This window comes from Egretta garzetta, unplaced genomic scaffold (genome assembly GCF_000687185.1).
Source record: "Egretta garzetta isolate BGI_Z169 unplaced genomic scaffold, ASM68718v1 scaffold72, whole genome shotgun sequence".
Taxonomy (NCBI): domain Eukaryota; kingdom Metazoa; phylum Chordata; class Aves; order Pelecaniformes; family Ardeidae; genus Egretta; species Egretta garzetta.
This window is the reverse complement of record NW_009259032.1, coordinates 357,944-364,208: the sequence shown is the minus strand read 5'-3', so window position 1 is coordinate 364,208 and position 6,265 is coordinate 357,944.

Below are 6,265 nucleotides of genomic sequence, written 5' to 3'. Positions count from 1 at the left end.
ATGAATCATCTGAGAGACACGTCAGCCCCTATCACTAGGGCCACGTCAGAAAGCACTGAACACTTACACTGCTTGTTTTGAATATCAGGCTTGATGGAATTTTGTCCAAGGTTCAGACACATGCAAGAGAACATGCATTTGTGTCACCATGTCAGTCCACACAAGCTCTTCTTTTTAGGCAGAACTAATCCCATATAATATATATTCATAGTAAATTGCACGGATCCCACCAACTATGCAGAGTAAGTTGTATCTACAGTCATGGGCAGGAATTTCATAAAATTGCAGCATGTACTGCCATCTGTTAAGATTTACCCATGGTTTCTACTGGCAGTCAACCTTTATTTTCAGAAATATAACTTTCTAGGCAGAAATTGCAGTTTCTAAGGTCAGGACTGAGTAAATTTGAAGTCACTGAATGTAAAATTCCTTTGCTAAAGAAAAACAACAACTCAATCGATGCTAAAAAAAATGAGAAAAGGCTTTAAAAGTAACCAAAGTAGGTTACTTTGATTTAAAGAATAAATCATTCTGTTTATATGAGGAGATGAATGTCAAATTTTCATTTCTCTAGTAATCTCGTCTCTTCATGCAAATCAGTAGCAACTGAAATTACTAAAACCTGCATGTCTAAAATTCATCACTCTTCTGATCTCTAAACAGGACTTCTCAGCACTGGTCCAATTCTGAACCAGACAATGATGCAAAAAACAACAAGATGTTTGCTTAACATCATGGGAAATTTTAATTCTTGAAAAAAAAAACCCAACCCAACATGTATGTTATCATATATTAAGAGGAATATATACATAAAGAATTGAATGAGGAAGATCATTCCCATTCAGTTAAAAGATGAGGTATAAATATATACAACACAGATACATTGTCCAGAGTCTTGGAATCAAGGCAGAATAAACAACCAAAAAACCCCCAAGACAAGCCTACTCAGTAAAGTACTAGCCTACTCAAATACGCTTCTGAATGAGGAACTTTTTTTGTTTATTTCAATAATTAGCTTTCTTCTGGTATTCAATTTCATGTCCCCTCTTTGAAGCTATCTTCTTTTCCCTACTGAAAAGAAAGCATTATTTTCTTTAGCAAAGGATTTGTGATAAGAGGTAGGTGAAATATGTATTTCCCCAAAAGCAGAAAAAAGAAAGTTAGTATTTTCTTCATCCAGAATCCATACGTTTATTTTAGGAGAGCCATTTCTGACTCATTAGAAGTCAAAACCAGAGTAGGATGAAGAGAAATACTAATTTAGCTGTTATAGGTCAATTTCAAATGCTACCAACAAACTTTCTGAAGGAAGGTTAATTGAATCATTGCTTATGATCCTCAGAGCGGTCGTATCTGGAACGACTGATTTGGCTACAGAGATGGATCTAACAAGAAAGACAAATTCCTCTAATATAGTTACTGTGGGGTAAAACAGAGGAAAACACAGGCAAATGACTGCAGTCACATTTTGTCAAGGACCAAAGGGCATTGTAAATTATACTAGTCACGTGCTTCCTGTTAATATTTTACGTAGGACTCGGTGACTATGAGAATTTTTAGAAGAATCAAACCTAAACAATCCTGAATTCATTTCAGGAATTAAGAAGTGGGATACTTTCTGTTTACCACAGTACACTGAGAGTGTCTGGGACTTCATGGAGTACTTACAAAAGGTGATGCTTAAACTCCACTCCAAAAAGAAGGAAAGGCTGGAAGGACAGCAGAAGGGATCTGTTAAAAATTGTCGCATATTGTGGTCCACAGACTTGTGTCTGATGGAATGGAGACGGTATTTGGTGCAAGAGTCTTTAACGAGTATCTCTCCTAGAACTGTTCTTTGACCAGAAGGAAACACAAATCAAATTAGGATAGGCTTCTGATACTGAGTTGGAAAATATGTTTGTAAGCTGAATTGACTAGAGAAGATTCTGCATGGGAAATCCCAGGTGAGAAGAGCTGGGGATCTTCTATACAGATGTTCTCATATAAACATCATGATGAAAACAGCACAGACTGTAATGTGGAGGGAAAGTGAATTATTCAGGGTTTGGATCCTTCTGTAGAGGACAGGCTGAGAGGGATGATTATTCAGAAAGTAATATGGTAGGGCTCCCAGGATGAGTATGTATACTGAGATGCTGGTTGAACATAATTATAAATTTTAAGTATATTTTCAAAAGTTGGCTGCCTCGCTTTTGCTGTTGAACTTTCTTGGTACTTTTCTGCTATTTGGTAACTGTTAAAGATTTTCCCACAAAAAAGAAAGGGAGCATGAACATGCAGCCTACACTCTGCATCATCTGTCCCTGTTGTATCTGTGTTATTAAGTTTTATTTTATTTGTCTACCTACTCCTACAAAGTTCTGCTGAGGTTTCTTAGATAAAACAGGATGGGAAAAGAGCTCCAAAGGGGATGACCCAGAGCTGATTCAGTTGTTTTTTTTTTTCTAGTGGCCAGTAAACCAGGGTAAGAATTGGGCATACTGAAGAGTTTTCCCAATGGTTTTATTGATGGGAATATTGCTTGTCTCTGAAATAATTTGCTCTTTCATCACAGAAGACACGGGGGAAGTAAGAGAGGATGGGAGCCATTAAGCTGAATACTAGTTCTAGACAATAGCAGCTCGATACAGAATGTCTGAAAAGAAAACATTATGTATATGTGTATATACACATATATACAGCAATGTTCTTTCATTTTATGACTGCTATCTTTGCCTTAGCTCCACCTGAAATAACATATGAAAAATACAAGTCACAAAGGTCTTCTTCCATGGAACAAAAGGAAGCAGCAGCTGTGGTAAAAGAGGAGAAGGCAGCAGCACTGCAATTATTGTGTAAGAGGCCAGGGAGCCATTGATTTACTTAGGAAATGACTGTACTGTCACACTTGGTGTGATGGCTTAAAGGCCTTTTTCACAGGAAGCTCTACCAAATCTGCACTCACAAGAAGCCTTCCAAATTTACATACTTGCTAATGCTAAGAGGATGTCACTGCTCTGCTCATCTGTAATTTGGGGTGGATGTGAGTTTGTACTATGGCCTTCTTTTACTGAGAGTTGCTTCTTCACACAGAATAGCTGCTAATAAAACCCTTGATGGCTATTAGAATGATATAACTAGGCTTCAGAAATTTGAAAGCTCTTCATTAATGCTTGTGTCTAGCCATGCAAATACACTCTTTAAAGCAGGGTTGGGAAATATTTTCCTTAATGGAAACCAAACAGGAATTTCAAGTACCTTTCTGCAAACCAACCATAAGGCTACATCAGCCTTATTTCCCCATTCCCTGCAGTCCAGCCTCCCAGTGCTCCCTGCAGCTCTCCACGTTTCGCTGTGATCTTGCATGGCCAACAGCCCTGCTGTGCCCTGGCCTGCCAGCCTCCTGTCTCCAGAATTCAGCCAGCACACAGAACGAGCTCAGAGTCCCCACCAGCACACTGCCTGGGTTTTTGCCATTGCACCAGGATCCTTCCACATTCCACAACAAGCAGCCCCATACCACCACCACTGAACACACCAACACTGTTATGCTCCCCCCAGTACTCAGGCTTCCCTAAGGGCTGCCCCACAGCATCTCTTAAAGGTTGTTCAAGTCCTGCACAGGACATGCAGGACTGGTTTGGAAGCTCATCTTCACAAATAAAATGGAAAAAAAATATTAGAGACACATGAGCAGTGTGGCTGTATGGCATGCTAACAATAAAAGCTCTGACTGACTCACAGACCAGTTGCATCAATAAATACTGGGATTTGTTTCCCCAGATAAGTACTGCTATTTTTTCATGCACATACACAGTGCAGTATTCCAGCCCATTATTTCTTATTTAACTTGTTAACCTTTTCCCAGCACATTGTACAGTTTTTTGCCATTTTCTGTCTGTGAATTTCACAGCAGAATGGAGAATCAGGCCAGACATATCTGATGCATGAAACTTGTATGTCTTCCAAAATAGCTGATCAAACTTAATCCATAACAATTCCGAACAGCAGAAGGTATCATTAAACTATATATTAGTTGTTTATAGTATGTACAGATGTTAACAACACCTGGAATTATGTACTCTGAATTGTGAGATAATTTCTGATGAACAAACATTGAATACACTTGTGATATATTGTCCCTCTAAGCCTACTTACAAGAAAAGTATGGACATCTGTTTGAATAAATCTCACTTTCCTCCCGACCTTTTTTCTACTACTAGAGAAGTCAAGCTTGTTGGTTTTTAACTTGTCTCTCAAATATGAACTCAGTTTATTAGAGATGGAAGTAAATTTGGTATTACAGAGATCATGTTTAGCTTTGCAATTCTGGTATTAATTCATTCTTACAACTAATCATAGGGTGACATAGTTTTATTTTCTGAAGAAGCTTGATCTCTTATTAGCATATACAGTTACTTTATGAGTTGTTGCCTGAAGCTAAACTGTTGCCTTGGTAGCAAAAAGTGAAGTACAGATGCCCTCTAGGCCAGAAGAACTAAAACTCTTAAGAGTGCTGCATCCTGTACACTTAAGTTTTGCTGTTAAATGTTAACACAGACAGTCCAAAGCAGACAATAACAAATGCTGACCTCCACACTCAGGCATTTGATTTTAACATCTACACCTCAAGAAGTTTCAAACTGCTAGCAGAAACCTTAACATGAAAAACAGAATATGTGAAATAGACATGAATGGTGAGATCAAATACAAACATGAAATAAAAGTGCAACATACAGCCTCATGCAATTTCTGATTACTCATAGTTCAAAGGAGACTAAATTGCACAGGTACTGTACCTGTGGCAAAGGATGATTTCTGCTAGTGACCTCTGCTGCGAACACTAATTTGTGCTGTGCCATAAGCCTGTATGATGATGTACATCCCCACCCCTTGTTGTCTCAATTAATGCACAGTATTCAAAGACAGTATTTACTGTTATATTAAACAACACCTCTGATCATGGATGGAGAAGTCTTTCCAAAGTTTTTCTCTGTGGCCTAATGAGGTGACTCTTTGGCTTGAGAGGTTGGAGTGTCTCTGGGATGTTGTCACTTTCCGCATTATCAGCATACAATGTATCACATACATACACTGGCCCTTAGCACCATTGTGAAATTCAAATCAGCACATGGCACAGGACATAACGCTTTTGTATTTTTGGACACTAGCCCTGGATATTTCACTGTGCCACATCACCAAAGAGATAAATTTTGTGCAGTAGTGACAAGATTTCCTAGTGCGTGCCTGTATACATGGCACTGGAGGTGTTATTGAATGGCAAAGAATAAAAGCACATACATGTAGACTATTATAGCCATCCTGCTTATACCAGTTGTGCTTCAGTTATTTTGTTCCTATTTATTTCAGTGAATTAAAAAGTTGTCTTTATGTATGTTTAGAGAAGTGTATTCATTTATGCTCAGCTCATCATTGCATCTTAGACCAAATACACGGTGGCCCAAATATACAAATTTACACAAGATTTTACAGAGATCACAGTATGATACACAATCCTGAAAATATTCATTCAATACATAAGGAAGATTTTCATTTAATGTATTTGGGGGGGGCAGGAGAGGAGGAGGAAGGAGGAGAGAATCACAGAATCATAGAATGGTTTGGGTTGGAAAAGACCTTTAAGATCATCAAGTCCAACCGTTAAGCTAGCACTGCATCCCACCACTAAACTATGTTCCTAAGCACCTCATCTACCTGTCTTTTAAATACCTCCAGGGATGGGGACTCAACCACTTCCCTGGGCAGCCCATTCCAGTGCCTGACAACCCCTTCCGTGAAGAAATTTTTCCTAATGTCCAACCTAAACCTGCCCTGGTGCAACTTCAGACCATTTCCCCTCGTCCTATGGAATGCTGCTCTGCAGACTTCCACAAAAGATTTTCATAAAATTGTGACATCTCTGTCCAAAGGTGGAGCACATTGCTTCTCAACTCTGAAATCCTCCGCAATGCCACTGCCAATTTCATGCTCCTTACTAATTTTTCTGCTGAGGATTTTCTTTACACCCAAGTTTTCATGTGGGTCTGAGGTAACCCAGGTGTAGTATTGCTTTCTTGGTTTCAGGACCTGCTTCCTGGCCTGGTTTTGTCCCACATTCTTTCTTATTGTAAATCTAACACAGCCAGCACCAAGTACAGGGGCACGATCACTTCCCTACTCCTGCTGGCCACACTATTTCTGATACAGACCAGGATACCATTGGCCTTCTTGGCCACCTGGGCACACTGCTGGCTCATATTCAGCTGGCTGTCAACCAGTACTC